At 45.5% G+C, this 25,613-nt stretch overlaps 1 pseudogene; it reads right to left on the bottom strand.

Annotated features, from left to right (window-relative positions):
• Positions 1 to 4,521: 4,521 nt before the first annotated feature.
• LOC140466554 (uncharacterized) lies at positions 4,522 to 14,813 on the bottom strand (annotated as a pseudogene).
• Between the last annotated feature and the right edge of the window lie 10,800 nt (positions 14,814 to 25,613).

Here is a 25,613-nt window from a genome sequence, read left to right as displayed (position 1 = left end):
TTCTATTCCTAGGTACCCTTTTGTCCTTTATGCACTTGTAAAAACTCTTTAGGTTCTCCTTAATTCTATTTGCCAAAGCTATCTCATGTCCCCTTTTTGCCCTCCTGATTTCCCTCTTAAGCATACTCCTACTTCCTTTATACTCTTCAAAGGATTCACTCAATCTATCCTGTCTATACCTTACATATGCTTCCTTCTTTTTCTTAACCAAACCCTCAATTTCTTTCGTCATCCAAAACAATGCAACAGCATATGAAACAGTAATTGCTGCTCCTGCAAATCGAGGAAATCACCTCCAGCACCTAAAATACTTCAAAAAAAAGGAGCAGCTGTTACAGTAGAAATGTATTTTTTCCCTCATGGGAAATTAGGAGTAAGGGGGTGGGTATGGGTGGGATGCTTTTCAGAGGGCCAGTGTGGAAGAGATGGGTGGAAGAGATCTGCTTCCACATAATAGAGTCACAGATGTATAGCATGCAAACAGACCCTTCAGTCCAACCAGCCCATGAAGGAGCATTTTATCTGCATTTATCCTGCCAAGCCCTTTTCAGAATTCTACTGGTTTCAATAAGATCACTTCTTCCAACTACTCCATGCTGAACAGGATTCCCAAACTAAACTAGTCCCACTTGCCTCCATTTGGCCCATTTCCTTCTAAACCTTTCTATTCATCTACCATCCAAATGGCATTTAAATGTTGTAACAGTACTTGCATCTACCACTTCCTCAGCAAGCTCATTCCACATACTGGATTAGTGGTGCTGGAAGAGCACAGCAGTTCAGGCAGCATCCAACGAGCAGCGAAATCGACGTTTCGGGCAAAAGCCCTTCATCAGGAATAAAGGCAGTGAGCCTGAAGCATGGAGAGATAAGCTAGAGGAGGGTGGGGGTGGGGAGAGAGTCGCATAGAGTACAATGGGTGAGTGGGGGAGGGGATGAAGGTGATAGGTCAAGGAGGAGAGGGTGGAGTGGATAGGTGGAAAAGAAGATAGGCAGGTCGTACAAGTCAAGGAGACAGTAACTGAGCTAGAAGTTTGAAACTAGGATGAGGTGGGGGAAGGGGAAATGAGGAAGCTGTTGAAGTCCACATTGATGCCCTGGGGTTGAAGTGTTCCGAGGCGGAAGATGAGGCGTTCTTCCTCCAGGCGTCTGGTGGTGAGGGAGTGGCGGTGAAGGAGGCCCAGGACCTCCATGTCCTCGGCAGACGTGGGAGGGGGAGTTGAAATGTTGGGCCACGGGGCGGTTTGGTTGATCAATATGGACTTCAACAGCTTCCTCATTTCCCCTTCCCCCACCTCATTCTAGTTTCAAACTTCCAGCTCAGTTACTGTCTCCTTGACTTGTCCGACCTGCCTATCTTCTTTTCCACCTATCCACTCCACCCTCTCCTCCCTGACCTGTCACCTTCATCCCCTCCCCCACTCACCCATTGTACTCTATGCGACTCTCTCCCCACCCCCACCCTCCTCTAGCTTATCTCTCCAAGCTTCAGGCTCACTGCCTTTATTCCTGATGAAGGGCTTTTGCCCGAAACGTCGATTTCGCTGCTCGTTGGATGCTGCCTGAACTGCTGTGCTCTTCCAGCACCACTAATCCAGTATTTGGTTTTCAGCATCTGCAGTCATTGTTTTTACCAAGCTCATTCCACAGGCAAACCATCCTCTGACAAAACGTTGCCCCTCAGGGACCTTTTAAGTCTCTCTTCTCTCACCTTAAAAAAAGGCCCCTTAGTTTCGAGCTCCCCTACACCAAGTAAGAGCCCTTTGCTATTCACCTTACCTCCATTCCTCATGATTTTATAAATCTCAACCTCCCGTGCTCCAGTGAAAAAGGTCCCAGCCCGGATCATTGGAATTTCTTCTGGGATAGAAGTGACCTGGAGAAGAAGGACGGATTGCACCTAAATTGGAAGGGGACTAATATACTAGCAGGGAAATTTGCTAAAGCTGCTTGGGAGGATTTAAACTAGTAATTAGATTAAGATTAATTACAGTGTGGAAACAGGCCCTTCGGCCCATCAAGACCACAACGACCTGCAACCCACCCAGACACACTTACCCCTTCACCTAACACTACGGGCAATTTAACATGGCCAATTCACCTAACCTGCACATTTTTGGATTGTGGGAGGAAACCTGAGGACACCCACGCAGACACAGGGAGAATGTGCAAACTCCACACAGAGAGTCGCCTGAGGCGGGAATGGAACGCGGGTCTCAGGAGCTGTGAAGCAGCAGTGCTCACCACTGTGCCACCATGCCACCCACTAATGTGGAGGAGTGGGACCCAGGGAAATAGTGAGGGGAGAGATCAATCTGAGACTGGTACAGTTGAGAAAGGGAATGAATCAAACAGTCAGGGCAGGCAAAGAACAAGGTAGGATTGATAAATTAAATTGCATTTATTTCAATGCAAGAGGCCTAACAGGGAAGGCAGATGAAGTCAGGGCATGGTTTGGAACATGGAGCTGGGATGTCATATCAATTGCAGAAATATGGCTCAGGGATGGACAGGACTGTCAGCTTAATATTCCGGGATATAAATGCTACAGGAAGGACAGAAAGGGAGGCGGGGTGGGGGTGGGGGGGGGGTGAGTACCACTTTTGATAAGGGATAGCATTACAGCTATACTAAGGGAGGATATTCCAGGAAATACGTCCAGGTAGATATTTTGATGGAACTGAGAAATAAGATAGGGATGATCACCTTATTGGGGTTGTATTATAGACCCCCTAATAGTCAGCAGGAAATTGAGAAACAAATTTGTAAGGAGATTTCAGTTATTTGTAAGAGTAGGGTGGTTATGGTAGGGGATTTTAACTTTCCAAACATAAACTGGGACTGCCATCGTGTTAAAGGTTTAGATGGAGAGGAATTTGTTAAGCATGAACAAGAAAACTTTCTGATTCAGTATGTGGATGTACCTACGAGAGAAGGTACAAAACTTGACCTATTCTTGGGAAAAAGGCAGGGCAAGTGACTGAGGTGTCAGTGGGGGAGCACTTTGGGACCAGTGACCATAATTCTATTAGTTTTAAAATAGTGATGCAAAAGGATAGACCAGATCTAAAAGTTGCAGTTATAAATTGGTAAAAGGCCAATTTTGACGGTAGCAGGCAGGAACGTTCAAAAGCTGATGTTCGCAGGTAAAGGGACGGCTGGAAAGTGGGAAGTTTTCAGGAATGAGATAACGAGAGTCCAGAGGCAGTATGTTCCTGTTTGGGTGAAAGGAAAGGCTAGTAGGTATAGTGAATGCTGGATGACGAAAGAAATTGAGGGTTTGGTTAAGAAAAAGAAGGAAACACATGTCAGGTATGGACAGGATGGATCAAGTGAATCCTTAGAAGAGTATAAAGGCAGTAGGGAAATCAGGAGAGCAAAAAGGGAACATGAGATAGCTTTGGCAAATAGAGTTAAGGAGAATCCAAATACATTAAGAACAAAAGCATAACTAGGGGGAGAATAAGGCCCCTCAAAGACCAGCAAGACGGCCTGTGTGTGGAGATGGGGGAGATACAAAGCGTGTATTTTGCATCAGTGATTACTGTGGAAAAGGATATGGAAGATATGTGGGCGGCACGGTGGCACAATGGTTAGCACTGCTGCCTCACGGCGCCGGAGACCCGGGTTCAATTCCCGCCTCAGGCGACTGACTGTGTGGAGTTTGCACGTTCTCCCCGTGTCTGCGTGGGTTTCCTCCGGGTGCTCCGGTTTCCTCCCACAGTCCAAAAGATGTGCAGTCAGGTGAATTGGCCATGCTAAATTGCCCGTAGTGTTAGGTAAGGGTTAAATGTAGGGGTATGTGGGTTGCGGTTGGGCCGAAGGGCCTGTTTCCACACTGTAATGGAATCTAAAAAAAATATATATAGAATGTCGGGAAATGGATTTGGAAAGGCAAGGACTGATCAGGGTTAGTCAATGTGGCTATGTGCGTGGGAAGTTATATCTGACAAACTTGATTGAGCTTTTTGAAGAGACTGATGAGAGGATTTATGAGAACAGAGGGGTGGAAGTTTGCAAATGACATCAAAATTGGTTGTGTGGTGGACTGCGAAGAAGGTTACCTATGATTACAACAGGATCTTGATCAGATGAGCCAATGTGCTGAGGAGTGGCAGATGGAGTTTAATTTAGATAAATGTGAGGTGCTACATTTTGGAAAAGCTAATCTGAGCAGGACTTATACACTTAATGGCCAGATCCTAGGGAGTGTTGCTGAACAAGGAGACCTTGGAGTGCAGGTTCACAGCACCTTGAAAGCATAGCCGCACTTTCTGGATCTGGATGGGTATACGAAGAGGAAGGGTTTGGAGGGATGTAGGGTGGGTGCTGGCAGGTGGGACGAGATTGGGTTGAGATATCTGGTTGGCATGGATGGGTTGGACCGAAGAGTCTGTTTCCATGCTGTATATCTCTATGACTCTCTCCTTGTAACTCAAACCATCCAGTCTTGGCAATGTTCGGGTAAATCTTTACTGAACCCTGTTGTAATCCTAGATTAAAAAAGCACACAACACCAGGTTATAGTTCACCAGGTTTAATTGGAAACACACCAGCTTTCGGAGAGACACTCCTTCATCAGGTGATTGTGATTTCATTTAGCGGCCCTCCAGTGGGGTCCATGTTGACACCTTCTTTGGTCGCTCCTCGACAGATCCCTGTGATGACTGTTCTAGTTCATCAGTGGGCTCACTGCTGGCACCTTGAAAGAATTCCCAGAGTCTCATTCATCTGATGAACTCCTCTGTGTCTGCTGCCAGAACCAACGGGTCCATTTTGGCGGCGGAGCAGAAGTTGAGACCCCTACTCAGGACTTCAATCTCTTCCGGTCGAAGGGTGTGGTCCGATAAGTTGACAATCGACTTCCCCGCCGTGATAATGTTGTCTACTGTGGTTCCAGGGTGGGCTTTGCTATTACTGGTCAGAATGCCAAGCTTCTCCAGTTTTTTGGCGTGCATGTATGTGGTGTAGTTTTGTCGCCTTGTCTGTTTGGCAATGTCACGTCATTGTACTGATGTATCCTGTGTGCAGGCTGTGAGTGTGGACTCCATCTGAATTTCAAGGTTGTAGCGCCTGCTGTAGAGTTGATGCACGAGGCGATTGAGAAGTTTACGAGAGGTGCGGTGGCAAAGTCTCTCTGCGTAGTCTGTGTTGTAGGTCAACCAAAGTGGATTCGTGATCCGTAATCCTTTCGGAATCTTTCCTGCTTGCCTGCATTCCTGTAGAAACTTGATGTCTGTGTCGATATGTGCAGTCTTCTCCGAGATCCTCTCTACTTTAAGCCGGCGGTTAGTGGTGTCGATAGTAGTCATGATTTGGAGACGCTGGTGTTGGACGGGGTGTACAAAGTTAAAAATCACACAACACCAGGTTATAGTCCAACAGGTTTAATTGGAAGCACACTATCTTTCGGAGCGACGCTCCTTCATCAGGTGACAATCACTTGTCCACTACACAAGTAATTTTGATGTCATGCGCAAACTTACTAATGATACCTCTTAAACTCACATCCAATTCATTTATATAAATGAGGAAAATTATTGGACCCAGCACCGATCCTTGTGGCACACCACTGGTCACAGGCTTCTAATCTGAAAAAATAACCCTCCACCACCACCCTCGGTCTTCTATCTTCGCGCCAGTTCTGTATCCAAATGGCTAATTATTCCTTATTCCATGCTAACCAGTCTCCCATAGGGAACTTTGTCGAACACCTTATTGCCAGGGAGTGTGAGGTGGGGGCAGTGTAGAGTCAACCACACTGCTATGGGTCTGGAGTCACGTGTCGGCTCGACCAGGTAAAGGATGCAGCTGGGACGACTGAGTGAATCCTTTCCCACAACGGCAGTGTCCTTCCCTAAAAAGGACGTGAGTGAATCAGATAGGGGATCACTCCCACTCCCCGAAAATGGTTTCATCATAAGACGCTGAACTCGATTTCTGACGAAATTCCGATTCCACCATCTGCCACGGTGGGATTTGAATCCGGAAGTCCCAGGAACAGGGTTGGAAGTCCAGTCAATAATGGCACTCGGTGATCGCTCCTTCAATCCGCCTGCAATGGCGCATGAACTTGCTGGTGGCTCTGCAGGTGGGAGGGGTGGGTGAATCCCTTCCCGCATTGAGAGCAGGTGAACAGCCTCTACCCCGTGTGGACCCGCTGGTGTCTCAGCAAAGAGGAAGTATCGCAGAAGGCCTTCCCACACTCAGGGCAGCGGAAGGGCCTTTCCTCCGTGTGGACCCGTCGATGCCTCAGCAGGGTGGAGGAATCGCTGAAGGCCTTTCCACACTCGGGGCAGCTGAAGGGCCTCTCCCCCGTGTGGACCCGCCGGTGCTTCTGCCTGTCGGAGGAATTGCTGAAGGCCTTCCCGCACTCAGGGCAGCTGAAGGGCCTTTCCCCCGTGTGGATGCGCCGGTGGCTCCGCAGGGCGGAGGTATTGCTGAAGGACTTCCCACACTCGGGGCAGCTGAAGGGCCTCTCGCCGGTGTGGACGCGCCGGTGCTTCAGCAGGTTGGAGGAATTATTGAAGGCCTTCCCACACTCGGGGCAGCTGAAGGGCCTCTCGCCGGTGTGGACGCGCCGGTGCTTCAGCAGGTTGGAGGAATTATTGAAGGCCTTCCCACACTCGGGGCAGCTGAAGGGCCTCTCCCCAGTGTGGATCCGCTGGTGGGTCAGCAGGGCGAAGGCCTGGGTAAAGCCCTTCCCGCACTCAGGACAGGTGAAGGGCCTCTCCCCCGTGTGGACCCGCTGGTGCCTCAGCAAGTTGGGGGAATTGCTGAAAGCCTTCCTGCACACAGGGCAGCTGAAGGGCCTCTCCCTCGTGTGGACCTGCTGATGCCTCAGCAAGTTGGGCGAATTGCTGAAAGCCTTCCCACACACGGGCAGCTGAAGGGCCTCTCCCCGGTGTGGACCCACTGGTGTCTCAGCAGGGCAGAGGAATTGCTGAAGGCCTTCCCACACACAGGGCAGCTGAAGGGCCTCTCCCCCGTGTGGACCCGCCGGTGGGTCAGCAGGGCGGAGGAATTGCTGAAGGCCTTCCCGCAGACGGGGCAGGAGAACGGCCTCTCCCCGGTGTGACTGCGCCAATGAGTCTCCAGGGCAGACGGAATGCGGAAGCCTTTCCCACAATCACCACACTTCCATGGTTTCTCCAAATGGCAGGATTCCTCAGGTTCCTCCATGGCCAAAGTTTCAGCCGCACATAAATGCGTGTGGAGCCCTTCCCTGCTGTGAATTCCTCTTTCTGGGCCGTATATCTGTTACACACTCCACACTTAGTGCGCTGCAACAGTAGGGTCTCTCATCCAGTCCCACTGATGACAAAACCGTACTCAAACTGGAGCCAAAAAGCTTTGCTCCTTCTCACAGAATCATAGTTGAAAATTGTTGCGATCCCAATGGCTTGAGTGACTGCTGTCAGACATTGACGTCAAAGTGAGGACTGCAGACGCTAGAGAGTCAGTCGAAAAGTACGGCGCTGGAAAAGCACAGCATTCTCGGAGCAGGAGTGTCAACATTTTGGGCACAAGCCCTTCATCTGTTCATTTTAAAACTTTCGTCTTCAAATCTTCAAATACTCTGTAAAAAGAGATTACAAAAGTCATCACTGTCAGTGCAGGGGAGAAATTCAGAACCAGCAATTCTACTTTCTGCAGAATATTCTTTTCTTTTGTTATTCCACAAAATTGAAAGTACCATTCCTCTCTCTCTCTCCCCCTCTGTTCTCATTCCGCTCTAATTCTCCCGAAGATTCAGGATCTTACAGGGGCAGAAAAGTGAAATAGTCAAGACTGACATCTCTCTGAATTTTGGATAACTCCATCTGAAAGTTAATATCTTTCACAACACAGGGATACTACTGAGAGTGAACAGGTTTGATTTTGAGAAGCAAAGCAAAGTGTGTCAACTCAGGGTGAACCTCTCACGCAGACACGAAATGGTTAACGTCCCCAGGAAGGGGAACACCAACACACTTCAGTCAAACTCTTCTGCTCCCAGTCAGGGCAAACGTCCTTGAAAGCTGCTCTGAAAGTCCAGTCTTCACAAACACACGTCTGCTTTCACCGAATACGATTAGTCACACAGCCCTTTGGCCCAACTCATCCGAGCCGACCAGGTATCCTAAATTAATCTAGTCACATTTGTCATCACTTGGCCCCTATATGGGCCGGGTGCTGGCAACTGGGACAAAGTTGTATTGGCTATCTGGTCAGCATGGACGAGGTGGACCGAAGGGTCTGTGTCCTTGCTATACATCTCTATGACTCCAGTCACATTTGCCATCACTTAACCGCTAAGTGTCTGAACCCTTCATATTCATGCACCCATACAGATGCTTGTTAACTGTAGTAATTGTACCAGCCTCCTCCACTTCCTCTGGTAGCTCATTCCATGTATGCACCACCCTCTCTGTGAAAAAGTTGCCACTGAGGTCTTTTTTGCATCTCCCCCCTCTGCCCTCACCCTAAACCTATTACCCTCTAGTTCTGGACTCCCCAATCCCAAGGACAAGACCTTGTCTATTTACCCTATCCATGCCCCTCATGATTTTTAAAGACTATAAGTTTTGAATTATATGTTTGTAATTTCTGTTTGTAATTTTTATTAATGACTTAGATGAGGGAGTCGAAGGGTGGGTCAGTAAATTTGCAGATGATACAAAGATAGGTGGAGTCGTGGACAGTGAGGAGGGCTGTTGTCGGCTGCAGAGGGACTTAGATATGATGCAGAGCTGGGCTGAGGAGTGGCAGATGGAGTTCAACCCTGCCAAGTGTGAGGTTGTCCATTTTGGAAGAACAAATAAGAATGCGGAATACAGGGTTAATGGTAGGGTTCTTGGTCAGGTGGAGGAACAGAGGGATCTTGGGGTCTATGTACATACATCTTTGAAGGTTGCCACTCAGGTGGATAGAGTTTGTAAGAAGGCCTATGGAGTATTATCGTTCATTAGCAGAGGGATTGAATTCAAGAGTCGTGAGGTGATGTTGCAGCTGTACAGGACTTTGGTTAGGCCACATTTGGAGTACTGTGTGCAGTTCTGGTCGCCTCACTTTAGGAAAGATGTGGAAGCTTTGGAGAGGGTGCAGAGAAGATTTACCAGGATGTTGCCTGGAATGGAGAGTAGGTCGTACGAGGATAGGTTGAGAGTTCTCGGCCTTTTCTCGTTGGAACGGCGAAGGATGAGGGGTGACTTGATAGAGGTTTATAAGATGATCAGAGGAATAGATAGAGTAGACAGTCAGAAACTTTTTCCCCGGGTACAACAGAGTGTTCCAAGGGGACATAAATTTAAGGTGAAGGGTGGAAGGTATAGGGGAGATGTCAGGGGTGGGTTCTTTACCCAGAGAGTGGTGGGGGCATGGAATGCGCTGCCCGTGGGAGTGGTAGAGTCAGATTCATTGGCGACCTTTAAGCGGCATTTGGATAGGTACATGGATGGGTGCTTAATCTAGGATAGAAGTTCGGCACAACATCGTGGGCCGAAGGGCCTGTTCTGTGCTGTATTGTTCTATGTTCTATGTTCTATGTTCTATGTAGTGTGTAAATTGAGACGATTGAAAAAAAAGGTGGTTCGGGTTCCGAAACAGAAGTCTGACGGGACACCGCTCAGTGGTTCAGATTCTGAAAAAGAATGCTGACTGGACACTGACTTTGTGATAAACAGATTTTATATTATTGCGTGAGAAGGGAGAGGTCAAGAAATATCATGATATATGGTAATGGTATAATAAACTGAGAGACTATACAAAAGGTATTATACAAAAGTTGGTTCGAGTTCCAAAATGGAAGTCTGATGGGAGACTGGTCGGTGGTTTAGATTCTGAAATGAAATGCTGATGACTCTATGATAAGTTGGTTATAAAGGGAATGACTGAGAAGTTGTAACTTTTGTTCATTAAAGGCAGATTGCCGAGAGAAAACCGTGTCGGGACTGAGTTACTTAGAAGAATAGGAATATAAGTAAAATTTGTAGGTCCCAAGGACGTACCTACGTAATTGAAGAAAACATAAATCAATATAAATTTGGGAAGAAAATCTTGTATTTGGGGATAGAGTTAAAATAAATTCCTCTTGTATTGCAGACTAATGAAACATTAAAAACTTGCCCTGAATTAAATAGTGAAAGAAGAAAAAAGTTAGAGAGAGTTTGTGCGCGTTTGTGTGTGTGTGAGAGAGAGAGAGAGAAAAAGAAAGAAAGAGAGCGAGAGACTGATGGGGAAAGCCATTAAACATCAATGTGAACTGAAACGATCCAAGATAATCTATCACCTGTACCAAGGAAATGTCATCCAGATGCCTTTAACATGTGGAGCGTGACTAAGATTGATTATTGCAATTATTGATTGATTATTGACTTTTACATCAAAGTCCATACGGACAGTAGAAATCAGTGGAAATTACCGTCAGTATCAAACCTGTCTTTTTGATTTTAACTGCTGACGTAAGCCAAGTGAGAATAGACATTATTAACCCCGTTATTATGGTAAATGTTTTAAGGAGGCCTGAGAGTACCATGTCTATCAAGGAAAAGAGAAGTCTGAGAGGGGAAACTCATAAATCCACAAATAACCTATTTATACAGGCCCCAACTCTTTGCCTGAGTCAGTAATATGTTCCTCCTCTCTGTCAGTAGGTGAATCACTTGCCCCGTCCCCAGTCCCCGATCCCAATCTACTCATTAGGCTTCCTACTGCCAACCCTCTGAAGAGAAATATTACATTCAAATACTGTACTAGCCATCCTGCCACCCATCTGCTGATGTCTTTTAACTCTCCTGCAGGGTCATATGAAAATTGTTTTAATGGAACTGGCTATGGATGTGCAATCGTTCATGTTCCACATAACATCACCTGCTTATTTAAGACTCCTCTCGCCCACTCCTGTAAGACAAAGGGACTTTACACCTCCTGCCCACATATACAAACAGCTTGCCTGGGGGGAACAACAGACCTAATGTGGCACAAGTAAGTATACCCATCTCCATGTTCCATACCCAGAACAGAAGCTTTCCCTTGCACATTTATAGGTCTTCTCTCTTTTCCGAATCTGATACTGTCAACATGCTGTAGAACCTGACGGGAAAGAATTCCACACACCACTGTCTACTATGGGCGGCACGGTGGCGCAATGGTTAGCACAGCTGCCTCACAGCACCAAAGACCCGGGTTCAATTCTCACCTCAGGCACATTCTCCCCGTATCTGCGTGGGTTTCCTCCGGGTACTCTGGTTTCCTCCCACAGTCCAAAAATGTGCAGGTTAGGTGAATTGGCCATGCTAAATTGCCCATAGTGTTAGATGTAGGGGAATGGGTGTGGGTGGGTGCGCTTCGGCGGGTCGGTGTGGACTTGTTGGGTCAAAGGGCCTGTTTCCACACTGCAAGTAATCTAATCTAATCTATACAATACGAGCACTCAACAGTCACTCCGCACATTTCTTATGGTGCTCAAGTCACACCTCTTGCAAATGCTGGCCTTTTACTCCTGTAGGCCTGACCCAGAACCCCTGCTAGAATATTTCAGAAACCTATATTAATCCTCCCTCGTATACACCAAACCAGGCTATCAGTTCCTCAGCCAAGGTAAAGCTACGAATTTCCTTGTCCTTGATAGTAAACATGTCCCCCATAAGGTTGCTATTGGAGCGCTTGTTCCCACAACAGTGCCTTGTCCTGGCCAGTGGAAAAGTCGATGGAACCTTCATCTAAGGAGGACGCAGCGGTCAGTCTCAGCTGACTTTTGCTCCAAGTGGAAGGATCCCAATGGACTAGGGGACAGTTCAGGACACTCAATAGGCTGAGGAATCCTGAGTACCCTGAGTTTCGGAGGATCGGCGAGGATAATAAGTCAAAAGAACCACAATTACCTCATCTGCGGCCTGAACGTTATAGGAAATACGACCAAAGAGGCTCTGGAACAGATTAAACTGGGATTACCAGATCTGCATCTTCACTCTTTGCAGAATCAGTGTGCCTTAGACTAAATACTAGCCCGAGATGGTGGGGTCTGTACAATTGCCCAAGACAAATGCATTATGAGCATTCCTGACCGCACTGGCAACATTACTAAGATAAAAGATGAGATCCAGGTGTTCATTGACGGGATGACTGAAGGCACCAGTTGGGAAACTGGGGATTGGGCTCATGGTACAATTGGCTTATCAATTTAGCTATGTATATCGGGATCATTTTCCCCTGTCTGTTTGCAGGCATTGCTATTGTTAAGTGTTTAATTGCTAAACTTATGAACTCCCTCAGTGATATCGACTCACCCCAGAACATGCTCCTTTTGCAATCAGGTGGCTCACCTCCATGGCGATGATAAATATGACCAGGTGAACGGAGAAGAGGAGGATGTTGATGGCTGGAATGCCTTGAAGGGGGAGGAATGAGGATATGGGCCTCTGCAAGGTAGGACAAAATGGATCAAGGAGTTGCACAAAATGGCTTCTGTATTGCTAAATTAGATTGCACTGAACCAGACAGAAACAAGAAACTGCAGGCTGATGTAATTCCAATAAAAAACAGAAATAACGGTTAATTCTGAATTGCAATTGCAGACAAAATGGCTCCCAGCACCTACATGACTACATGTAGCTAGTCTCTAAAACTATAAAAATAACTAATCACATTTTGCAAGCTGTGAGTCCTCATAACGAAACTACTAAACCACATTTTATAAGCTGCAAATCTTTGTAAAGGTGACATAAAACATTACAACATAATCAATATCATTGGTTCAAACCCATGAATGTTCCATGTCTGATGATGAACAATGTATATAAACCTTATGCAAACTCTGTAAGGTTGAGTGATTCTTTTGATTGCCTGGAAGTTTTCAAACTTCGGGGCAAATCAGAGTCTGCCAACCCAGAAATCTAACATACAATAAATGATTTTTTGCATGTAAGAGTCGTTTTCAGGTGTGTTAATTGACCGAGATACCTACAGATCATCACCTATTGCATTTAGTTCTGGGAATCAGGTGCATGTTAAAAGTAAAAACAGAAAAGATGTCTACCACTCCCCCTTCCTAATCTATCCTTTCATGTTTCCAGAGACTGCTCCCTCCCTGGATTCACTCCAGCTGCTGCAAGTGAACAGATTTCCCACCATCTCTCCCTCCCAGGATGAGGAGTTGCCCAGAGAGAAGGACTGTCACTCTGAAACTGATAGGGCTGAAACTGATTTTCGTCATGATGTCGAAAATGGGGAGAGGGTGCGGGGTGAACCTGACAGTGGGCCCCGCACTGTACCTGCTCCGGACAGTCAGCTGCCTGACGCACACTGCACCTGCACTGCCCAGCAAAAGGCAAGAAAGTTGCAAATATCCCTTCCCTTCATAGAATCCCTACAGTGTGGAAGCAAGCCAATAGGCCCAACAGGTCCAACCCAACCCTCCAAAAGGCAACCCACCCAGATCCATTCCCCTACCGCTATTGCTCTACATTTACCAGTGACTAATGCACTTAGCAGGGCGGCACAGTGACTCAGTGGTTAGCACTGCTCCCTCACAGTGCCAGGTCCCAGGTTCGATTCTTGGGCAATTGTGTGGCATATTCTACCAGTGTCTGCATGGGTTTCCTCTGGGTATTCCGGTTTCCTCCCACAGTCTAAAGATGTGCAAGTCAGGGAATTGGCCATGCTAAATTGCCCATGCTAAATTGCCCATAGTTGCTAGGTGCATTAGTCAGAGTGGGGTGAGTTACTCTTCAGAGGATCAACTTGGACTTGTTAGGCCAAAGGGCCTGTTTTCACACTGTAGGGAATCTAATCTAATCTAAACATCCCTGGACACTAATGGAACAATTTAGCATGGCCAATCCACCCCAACCTGGACACTAGGGGTTATTAGACACGGATTCTGGATTAGTGGTGCTGGAAAAGCACAGCAGTTCAGGCAGCAACCAAGGAGCAGCGAAATCGACGTTTCGGGCAAAAGCCCTTCATCAGGAATCAGCGATCCAAGATGATCTATTAGACACGGCCTATCTACCCTAACCTGTATATCCCTGGATACCATGGGTAATTTAGCATAGCTATTCCACCCTCATCTGCATATCCCTGGACACTACGGGTAGGTTAGCATGTCCAATGTACACTAGCTGGAAAGTCCTTGGGCATTATGAGTAATTTAGCATGGCTAAAAACTAAACTGACCTGCACATCGCTGGACAGTATGGGTAATGTAGCTTGGCCAAGGCTGATATTGGCATGGGGTTGGAATTCTCTCCCAGCAATGACAGTTGATGGTGCCCTCAGCGCCCCAAGACAACGTGGGCTTGACCCTCACAAAGATGAAGACCGATTGCCCGGGCAACCCTAGAGGGCCTTCCCCAGCGAAGTCAACACTGGGCTGAAAAAGTGTTGCTGGAAAAGTGCAGCAGGTCAGGCAGCTTTCCTGAAGAAGGGCTGATGCCCGAAACGTCGATTCTCCTGCTCCTTGGAGGCTACCTGACCTGCTGCGCTTTTCCAGCAACACATTGTCAGCTCTGATACTCCAGCATCTGCACTCCTCACTTTCTCCTCGAAGTAAACCCTGAGCCTGTCGGTCGAGCTTTGATCCGAAGCCTCAGACCTCCCCCGAGGAGTTTATCAACTCCCCCCAGTCTCCCTCCTCCCACGGTTTCCAATCCTACCCTGTCTCAGTGTCTCCTCTCCTCCGGGGGGTGGGGTTGGCTGGAGCCAGGTCTCTGCGCTGGCACCCGGTGACCTCCCCGAGGATGTTTCCGAAATCGGTTTCTGTTCTGAGGAAGGATCACTCGACCCGAAACGTTTCCTCCGCTTTCCCAGTGACTTCGACTCTTGCTCCTTCAGCCGTCAGTCAATACTGCCTTTGTCCCGCTACAGGACCGACACTGCACATGCGCCAGCTCGCAATGGGCCGGGGGTGGGGGGGGGAGAAGGGTTACCCCTGTCCTCCAAACAACTGCAGACACTGGGGGCGGGGTGATGGTTTTGCGTGAAGGTGTTTTTTTATTTAAAAAACTTTTAACGTCGTTTTTTTTAACTTTTCAACCTGTTCCGAAATGCTATTCCTGACCTCTGGCAGGCTCAAACCATTGGAAAACGTTCAAAAATAAACAAAAGGGATACTCACAAATGAATTAAAATAGGTCAGATAAATTCCGAAATGTGGGATATAGGTAAATTAATGTTACTTCTGCAATTCTGCAATTCCATTTTACACAGTCAAATGAACTCACACCAGTGTGTAATTGTTTTAGCCACGAGCGGAGTCAACAAGAATGGAAACGATGTGGAGGAAATATATAATTGTTTTTGTATTAGCTAAAATTATATGTCAGAATGAGATGTGACTGCAAAACAATGGGAGACATTACGGGCAAGTAGATAAGATGTTGTGAGGGGATGAAGTTAAGCTAGATACGCCTGTACAAACAGTAGGTACAAACATCTGCTTCCCACTTTTACAAAAACACAGGAACAAACCCCAATTAAAAGGGTCATTGGGATCAGAACAGCCTCGGGAAAGGCACAGATGAAGGGGGTAGATAATGATGAAGAAAGAATATGCCCAACAATGACCTACAGCAGGATGAGGTCAAACAGCCTCGTGAGGCCAGAAATAAGCATTTTGTCACAGACAAGGCCGGATAAGGTAAGAGATAAACAGGGGTAATGGGGGTCGGGCTTAGGGAAGTGGACGATGTAAGCAGGGGAGGAGCGATGTAAAACAAAAGACATCAAATCATATAAATATTATGTATGAATTGAATTTGGTGTGTATGCCCTCTGCCTTATAGACACTGGACATCACACCCACTTGCAAGTGTAAAATAAATGACACTACTGATTCAGATCTTGTTTCGGACTGAAATTATTGAAGTGAGTGGGCTTTGTTTCTCACAGAAAAAAACCTAGCACAAGATATCAAAAAAGCTTCTGTTGGTATGCTTAAGGAAACAGAGTCGCGAAGGTAAGTGCTGGTCCCTTGGAAGATGAAAACAGTGAGTTAACAGGGGAACACTGAAGTGGCAGTTTCCCAGTTGGAGGACCGTCGTACCATTCCTATTGGAAAGGGGTAAGTGAGAGGCTTTAGAAAGGGTAGAATGTAAGGGAAAAGGTACACAGCAAACTATTAGGATTAAGGGCAGATGAGTCCCCTGGGCCTGATGGCCTACATCCAAGGGTACCAAAGGAAGTGGCGGCTGAGATAGTGGATTCATTAGTTACAATATTCCAAAAATCTCTGGACCTGGGAAACAAGCATTGAGTTTATTTAAGGCAGAGATAGATAGGTTCTTGATTGGCTAGGGGATCAAAACTTGCAGGTAAAAAGCGGGAGGATGAAGCTGAGAAATTTATCAGCCATGATTGAATGATGGAGCAGAACAGGCTGAATTATCTAATTTCTGCTTCTATGTCTTATGATCTTATAGTTCCAGGAGATTGGAAAATGCTAATGTAACACCTGTATTCAAAAAGGGAGACAGGCAATATGTGGGAAATTGTAGACCAGTTAGTTTAACATGTATTGTTGGGAAGGTGTTAGAATCAGTAATCAAGGAAGCAATATCAGAACGTTTAGAAAGTCAAAACTCTATCTGTCAGATATAGTATAGTTTTATGAACCACAAATCATATTTAACTAGATTTCATCAGTGATGTAACAAGCAAAGTAGATAATGGGGATCCTATAGATGTAGTATATCTGGCCTTCCAGAAGGCATTTGCTAGAGTGCCACATAAAAGGTTGTTTCATGAGATTGGATCATATGGTATTAGGGGTGATTTAGCAGCTTGGCTAGCTGATGAGCAGAAGACAGACAGTCCGAATCAATGGCTTTTTTTTTCTGGATGGCAAGATGTAACTCGTGAGGTGGCACAGGGTTTAGTCTTTGGACCCCAGCTATTTACAATCTACATTTGCGACTTGCATGCAAGAATAAAAGGCTCTATATCCAAATTTGCGGATGACACAAAAATAGATGGGATGGTAAATTACAATGAGGAAATAATAACCATACAAATGGATATAGATAGGTTAGGAGAGTGGGTCAAAATGTGGCAGATGGAGTTCAATGTGGATAAGTGTGAGGTCACACATTTTGTCAGGAAGGCAACCTATTACCTAAATGGGGAGAGAGACTTTGGGGTGCAGAGGGATCTGGGTATCTTCGTTCATGAGTCACAGAAAACTAGCATGCAGTTACAGCAGATAATAAAGAAAGTGAATGGAACTTTGACTTTTATAAATAAAGTACGACAATATGAAGGTAACAAAGTGGTGCTATAACAAACTATACATGGCATTGCTGAAAGATTGTGCACAGTTTGAATCCCCTTATTTGAGGAAAGATGAAGAGACAGTTCACAGGAGGTTCACTAGATTGATCCCAGAGATGAGGGTTTTGCCGTATGAAGAGAGATTGAACAGGTTAGGCCCAAACTCTCTTGAATTTAGAAGTATGAGGGCAGATCAAATTGAGATGATAAAATGTATGGATAAAATAGATGTGTTCCACTTCTGGAGCATTATTGGATGAGAGGTCGTAAATTTAGAATAAGGGGTAACAAATTTAAAACAGCGTTGAAAATACTTCTCCCGAAGCGTTGTGAATCTGTGGAATTCACTACCCCAAAGTGGTACATGCTGGGACAGTAAGTAAATTTAAAGAGGAGTTAAGACAGATTTTGAATTGGTGATGGGTTGAAGTGTTATGGGGAGAAGGCAGGAAAATGGGGTGAGAAGCATTTCAATCATGACCAAATGGTGGAGCAGACTCGATGGCCAAATGACCTAATTCTGCTCCGATACCTGATGAACTTATGAACTCTGGAGTAGACAGGACTTGAAACTTCTGTGCTACAAGACGCCTGTAAAAATATCAAATCCTCCCCGGTAGCGAATTGCATCTCCTGTCTCCTGGTGATAATAATCACTATATTACCAAGGACGCTGGTCAGTTGTAAGATGATGGAGATAGGGGTGGTGAATGGGTTGGTGTTTCAAGAGTGACGATAGACATGATAGTCTGAATGGCCTCCCTAAGTACTGTAACATTTGAAAACATTCTAAATCGGCCAATGATCTGCGCCGTGCCACACAAGCACAGTCCCACTGGGGTGTGTACGGGCAGGAGGAAGCTGTTTGACCTGGAATGTAATCCCCACAGGCACACCAGGGAGCAGTGGTCCACCTGCTCCACATGTGGGAAGGGATTCACTGAGTCATTCAATCCCAAATACATCAGTGACTGTCTACGGGACGGAAAGGATTGAACTTCTCAGCAACAACTGCTTTAACAAAATATGTTCTCTTTTTATAGTCGTAGTGAGAATCACAATTTTTAAAACTGTGGGCTGGTGCGAGTGATGTTGAGAGACCAGGTTTTGAATGCATGACCGCCCAGGTAACAATGGTTGCTGTGGGGCTCAGTGTGATGACTGAGGGTTCATGCCTTTAGATGCTCAGTTGTTTCTGTGTTGTTGATGGGCTTGACCTCATGGACGGACACAATGGGCTGAATGGCCTGCTTGTGTGCTTTAGTAATTCAGTAGTTCATAACTGCTTATCAGATCTCTGTCAGTTGTGACCATCAGGCTAACATCTGCTATTTTGTATGGTCAGTCAGGGAGAATCAGTTAGATCGACATTTTATGATTCATGATTGGAGAACTGCAGGGATTGGGACTAGGACCCCAGGTATTCACAGTATATGTCAATGATTTAGATGACAGAACTAATTGGAATATGTCACAAATTGCAGATGTCACAAAGGTGGGTGGAAGAGTGAGCTGTGAGGAAGATGCAATGTTATTTGGACAGGCTGATTGAGTGGAAAATTGTATGGCAGGTGCAGTATTGTGTGGATAAATGTGAGGTTATCCATTTTGGTAGCAAATATAGAGGGGCAGATTATTTGAATAACTGTAACCTGAGAGATGGGAATGTTCACCAAGAACAAATCCAAGATGGAGGGTGGGAAAATTTGCAGCTGTAAGAGCTGCTCCTTGCTCGAGGTATTTTAGGTGTTGGAGGTGATTTCCTTGAATTCCTGGAGAAGCAATTAATGTTTTACATGCTGTTGCATTGTTTTGGAACTTTGGACTAAAAAAATCAAAACAACAGCACTTTTATAAAGAAGAAAGACCGCCACAGCACATATAACGGACAGAAAGAGAGAAAGAGAGAAAGAAACTTACACTGCTAACTGAAAATTACCTCAGATTACAACGGGATCTTGATCAGATGGGCCAATGGGCTGACAAGTGGCAGATGGAGTTTAATTTCGACAAACGTGAGGTGCTGCACTTTGGGAACGGAAATCTTAGTTGGACTTACACACTTAGTGATAAGGTCCTATGGAGTGTGGCTGAACCAAGAGACTTTTGAGTGCAGGTTCGTAGCTCCTTGAAAGTAGAATCATAGGTACGATAGTGAAGGCGGCGTTAGGCAAGCTTTTTAAAAGTTTGTCACAGTACTGAGTATAGGAGTGGGGGGGGGGCGTCTTGCGGCTGTACAAGACATTGGTTAGGCCACTTTTGGAATATTGTCTCCTTCCTATCGGGAGGATGTTGTGAAACTTGAAACACTTCAGAAAAGATTTACAAGGGTGTTTCCAGGGTGGTAAAATTTGAGCCATAGGAAGAGGTTGAATGGGCTGGTGCTGTTTTTTCCTGGAACGTTGGAGGCTGAGCGGTGACCTTTATAGAGGTTTATAAAATCATGAAGGGTTTTATCATATAGGATAAAATCATATAGGATAAAATAGACAAGGTTTTATTTCTTGGGATGGGGAGTCCAGAACTAGAGGGTAAGATAGAAAAGGGACCTAAGGGGCAATCTTTTTACACAGAGGGTGGTGTATGTAGGGAATGAGCTGCAAGAGGAAGTGGTGGAGGCTGGTACAACTGCAACTTTTAAAAGGCATCATGAATACGAAGTAATTAGAGGGATATGGGCCCATTGCTGGCAAATGGGACGAGATTGGGTTCTTATCCATTCCCTTTTTTCTCTGAAATTTTCACTGTCTGGATTTACTTTCTGTGACTGCTTACCGTTTTCTATTTTGCTCCCTGCTGTCCCTCCCACCCCAGCCTCTCCCTCTATCTCTCTCTCTCTCTCACTCTCTCTCTCCCTCTCTCCACCTCTTTCTCTCTCTCCCTTGCTCTCTCTCTCCCCTCTCTCTCTATCTCCACCCCCCCCCCGTATCTCTCTGTGTCTGTCACTAGCTCTCCCTCCTGTGCTGTTTATTATTTCTCTTTGTATGGCTACCCCCCCAACCCCCCTCCCCTTCGTTTCCCTGCTTTTATCTCTCTTTATATCTATCACTGTCTGCATGAACAAGCATTCATACTAAGGAGGACGGAGATCATTCCTGTGGACTGCTGTCTTGCTTTCTCCACTACGACTTATAGTCAAAAAGCTGGTTAGTCTCTGTACTTTCTCACTGTGCTCTCCACGAGAGAAAGAACTGTATTCGATGGAGATATAGCAGAGGTTTTACATCAGATGTTTGGATAAAGCAGGACCTATTCAGGAGGGGCAGTGTGTGACGGCGGTGATGAAATGAAGTTGCACAGGGAAGGGTACTTCAACCGTGGCCACGTTGCTGACTTGAGCGAGGCTGAGAGAGTGGGCAGAAAGGAATAAGTTGATGAGGGTTATTCAACAGGAGTTTGTGTCAAGACAAGTCGTGTTTTGCAAGTCTCAGTTAGCTCTTCGAGAGGGTGGCCAAAGAGGTGGATAAGGGTAAAGCGGTCGATGTAGTATATGTGGATTTCATTAAGGCATTTAATAAGGGTCCTCATTGGAGAAAACATGGAGGCATGAGATTCAGGGTGATTCAGCAATTTTGATCAGACATTGGCGAGCTGAAAGACGGCAGCGGCTGATGGTTAATGGGAAATATTTATCCTAAAGTTCAGGAACTTGTGGTGCACCGCAAGGATCTGTTTTAGATCCACTGTTATTTGTCATTTTCATAACCGATCTGGCTGAGTGCATAGAAGGATGGATTAGAAAATTTGCGGATGACACTAAGGTCGGCAGAGTGTGGATTGTGAAGAAGGGTTTTGTCGGTTACAGAGGGATATAGATAAGCTTCAGAGCTATATTGAGAAGTGGCAAATAGATAGAGGATAGATGTCAGGGGAAGTTTCTTTTCTCAGAGCAGTAGCCGCTTGAAACGCCCTGCCTGGAACAGTAGTAGACAATTAAGGATATTCAAATGGTCATTAGATAAGCATATGGACGAGAATGGAATAGTGCTGGTAAGATGTGCTGTAGTGTGTTGTGTTCGATGTTCGATGACAGTGAGTTTATGGAAGTGACTGTGAGAGATAAACAGGCAGGATACGGGAGAGGCTGAGAGATATTGACAGGGAGACATTGGGAGAGTGTGAGACAGATTTACAGAGAGGGATTGGAGGACGCTGAGAGAAACTGATAGTAGGGGATGGAGAGGCTGAGTGTGATTGAAACAGAGGGCTGAGAGAGATTGACGTGGTGTATGGGAAAGACTGAGAGAGGTTGACAGGGAGCGTATGGGAGAGGCTGACAGATTGACAGGGAGGGTATGGGACAGGCTGAGAGAAATTGACAGGGAAGGTACGGAAGACGCTGAAAGAGGTTGAGAGAGTGCGGATAGGTGGGACTGAGACAGATCGGTAGAGAGGGTATGAGAGAGACTGAGAGATATTGACAGGTATGGTATTGGAGAGAATGAGACAGATTGACAGGGAGGGTATGGGTGAGTCTGAAAGGATTGAGAGTGAGGGTATGGACGAGGGTGAGAGAGATTGACGGTGAGGGTAAGGAAGAGGTGAGAGAGATTGACAGGGAGGATATGGGAGAGGTTGATAGAGATTTTCAGGGCGGATATGAGGGAGATTGAGAGGGAGGGTATGGGACATGGTGAGAGATTGATACACAGAGTATGGGAGAGACTGTGAGAAACTGTAATCAGAATATTGGCAAGTGTGAAGTTATTCATTTTGGATGCAATAACAAAATACCACATTAGTACTTAAATGGCAAAACAAAGCTGTGGCCAGCTGCAAGACAATGATACTTTGGTTCTACAACATGAAACACAGAAATCTATCACACATGCGCAGCAGGTAATCAGGAAGACACAATGAATATGGCCCTTATTTCAAGAAGTTGGACGAGAAGTGTAGAGAAGTCTTACTGTGCCTTATAACTGTGGCTGAGAATGGTAAGGGGATTTTAAAATTAGTTTTGTTTTCAGTGGAGGCAGTTCACCAGGAATATCCTTGTAAAAGAGAGATTGTCTCATTAGAAAAGGTTAAACAGTTTGAGACTCTTCACACCGGCAGGTTAAAAAAAACACTGATCTCTTTGAATTATGGAGGATTCTTAAGATAATTGATGGTATAGCTGTTTAGAGCGTGTTTCACCTCACATGACAATATTGGGCAAGACGGTATAGAATTAGAATAAAGGAATGTGAAGTTCTGACTGAGATGGTAAGATCCCTTCTCTCAGACAAAACAGAGTCTTTGGATCACCTTCACACGGAGAGCTGTGGGGGGCAGAGCCCTTGTGAATGTTGAACGTGAGACAGATTTTTGAGCATTCGGGGTATTTAAGATAAGATTTCCTAAAGTATGGCAACAGGCGAATCGACAGAACAAATCCACACCAACCTTCCAATGACCGATCAACCTCCCAACCTCTACTTACCCCTGACTAATGCACCCAACAGTATGGGGCATTTAGCATGGCCAATTTCCATGACTTGCACATTTTGGACAGTGGGAGGAAACCAGGAGCACGTGGAGAAAACCCATGCAGACATAGGGAGAATGTGCAAACTCTACACAGGCAATCACCTCAGGCGGGAATCCCAGGCGCTGTGAGGCAGCAGTGCGAACCACTGAGCCACCTCGCTGTCCAAATTAAGATTTCAGACAAAGAGAAGGAAAATGGATGTGAGGAATAATTGGATCAGCAATGGTCCAATTATCTTCGTATCCACTTTCCTTCTCTTTGGATCAGCAAATATCCATTTGATTCTTTATATATATTTATTCATGGGTTGTGGGCAGCGCTGGCTTGCCTACATTTAAAACCTGCACTCAGTTACCCTTGAGAAAGCGATGGTGAGCTGTTTGACAGAACCACTGCTGTCCAATAGCTGTGGGACGAGCAGAAATGCACTTCGGTAACGAAGAGAAGGATTTTGACTCAGCAACAGTGATGGAACGCGATATATTCCGAAGTCAGAATGGCAAGTAACTTCTAGAGAATCTTTCAACGCTGTGGCTTTGCCTGATCTCGACATGCCAGATATACGTTGTTGCATTTTTGGAATGCACTTAGGATTTTTGCTTCTTGCAATTGGTAAACACTGCTGCTACGAACCATAGGCAATGGTGTGAATGGATGCCTGTTAACGTGATGCCAAATGAAGTTGCTAATTTGTCAGGGATAATGGTCATCTTCTTGAGTGTTGTTGTAGCTGCATCCATCCAGGCATTTGGAGAGTATTCCATCACACACCTGACTCACGCTTCGTATATAATGGATAGGGTTTAGGCAGTCGGGAGGTGAGTTACTCGCTGCAGTATTCCCAGTTTCTGACCTGCTGTTAGGGCCATTGTGTGTCTGTGGCGAGTCTAGTTGAGGTTCTCGTCACCGGTAATCGGATGTTGATGGTGGGGGATTCGGTAACGGCAACATCGTTGAAGTTCAAGAGTCAGTGGTTAGGTTGTCTCATACTGATGAATATTAATGTCGGGTACGAATATTATTTTCCACTTGTCTGCATAAGGTTGGAAACTCTTCAGAACGTGTTGTTTGGGAATGGGGAATCAGGCTTGAGGAGCAGATCATCGGACACCTGTCCATGATTCTTACGGTCTTATTGGAATTACGAGGAACTCTCTAGTGATTTGAGTCTAATTTGTTCGATAGGTAGATAACTATAGTTATTAGAAGTCACTTTTTTTCGTCTTCAGGACTATTCTGCAGTAGTTCCTCAGGGTAGACTCCAATCCCCAAACATCATCCTCTGTTTCATCAATGACCTTCTTTCATTCGTAACGTCACGAGTGGGGATATTTGCTGATGATAGCATAATGTTGAGCAACTTTTGTGACTCACCAGATACTGAGGCAAGCCATATCCTAATGCAATAAGGTCTAGAAAAGTTGCAGGCTTGAGTAAACAAGTGACATATGTGACGTTCTTACTGCACAAATGTCAGACAATGACCATCATGAACAGTGGGGAATCTCACCATTATCATTTGTAATTCAATGGCATGATCATTGCACAATCCCTTGCTATTACCATCCGGTGTTACAACATCACTTCATAAGCCATGAATTTTGCAGTTATTACATTTTTTTCCTGTCTCACCAAAGTTTTTCCACTATGTAAAAGTCTCAAGTCAGAAAAATTATGCATTTTTCTGTACGTCTCTCAAGAACTGCAGATCCATTTCAACACGATCAAAGACCAAGCACCCCATTGATTTCTGTTCATCCTTCCACCACACAGCAGCCAGAATGAATACCATTGCAGCCTTTAGACGGTACGTTAAACACCCATTAGCAGTGTCATCTGGAAGGGGTAGGACAGTATTTTCGCATTAAAGACCGTTATGCATTTGAGTCTTATATGAATTTTTGAAACAATCCAAAATATACTGAGGGCTGGATATTTAGATTGGGTCACTCCAATTTCACTAAGGTAAGTAGACATTTACTTAACGTAAACTCGAAGCAACAACAAGAAAATATATCAGAATCAGAGTAATGGCAGGTATTCTGAGGTGAGATTAAAGGGTTACCAAGAAAATGTGTTCTCATAGAGTAAAAAGGCTCAGGCTGACAAATCCAGGGCTCCCCAGATTTTCAGGAGCACAGTGGGAGAACAGGAAAGTATACGTCAGACATTGCAAACTCCATACTGCAGAAAACAGAAAGTTATGTGAAATGTGAAGCACTGCAATCCAAAAAGAAATTAGAAAGGGAAAGGTGTGTGTGAAAGGATGCTGGGTAGAAATATTAAGTGATCTTCAGTAGGTTTTCTTTTCAATGCAGAGAAAGACAATAATTAAAGGAAGGATCAAAACGTCAGACAATAGATGGAGAAGGTTTTTGTATATGGTACTCACTTTGGATTGAAGCTGATCGGGATCTCAGCAACGTGGGTTATAATGAAGAACGGGGGAGGACGTTTTGAAACATCAATCAGATCCTTCTCAATGTTGCAAACAGATAATCGCATTTAAGATCGGGATCTGGTCTTTGAGACAAGGTGGCAAGGATGGCAAAATTCGGGAAACTTGAAGAACAAGATAAATTATGAGTTTAGAAAGTGAAATAAGCCATGTGTAATAGAACATAGAACATAGAACAATACAGCACAGAACAGGCCCTTGTGCCGAACTTCTATCCTAGATTAAGCACCCATCCATGTACCTATCCAAATGCCGCTTAAAGGTCGCCAATGATTCTGACTCTACCACTCCCACAGGCAGCGCATTCCATGCCCCCACCACTCTCTGGGTAAAGAACCCACCCCTGACATCTCCCCTATACCTTCCACCCTTCACCTTAAATTTATGTCCCCTTGTAACACTCTGTTGTACCCGGGGAAAAAGTTTCTGACTGTC

Source organism: Chiloscyllium punctatum, chromosome 43, assembly GCF_047496795.1.
Source record: "Chiloscyllium punctatum isolate Juve2018m chromosome 43, sChiPun1.3, whole genome shotgun sequence".
NCBI classification, from domain to species: Eukaryota; Metazoa; Chordata; class Chondrichthyes; order Orectolobiformes; family Hemiscylliidae; genus Chiloscyllium; species Chiloscyllium punctatum.
The sequence above is the reverse complement of the archived record's forward strand: the minus strand, read 5'-3'. Positions and strand labels throughout refer to the sequence as shown.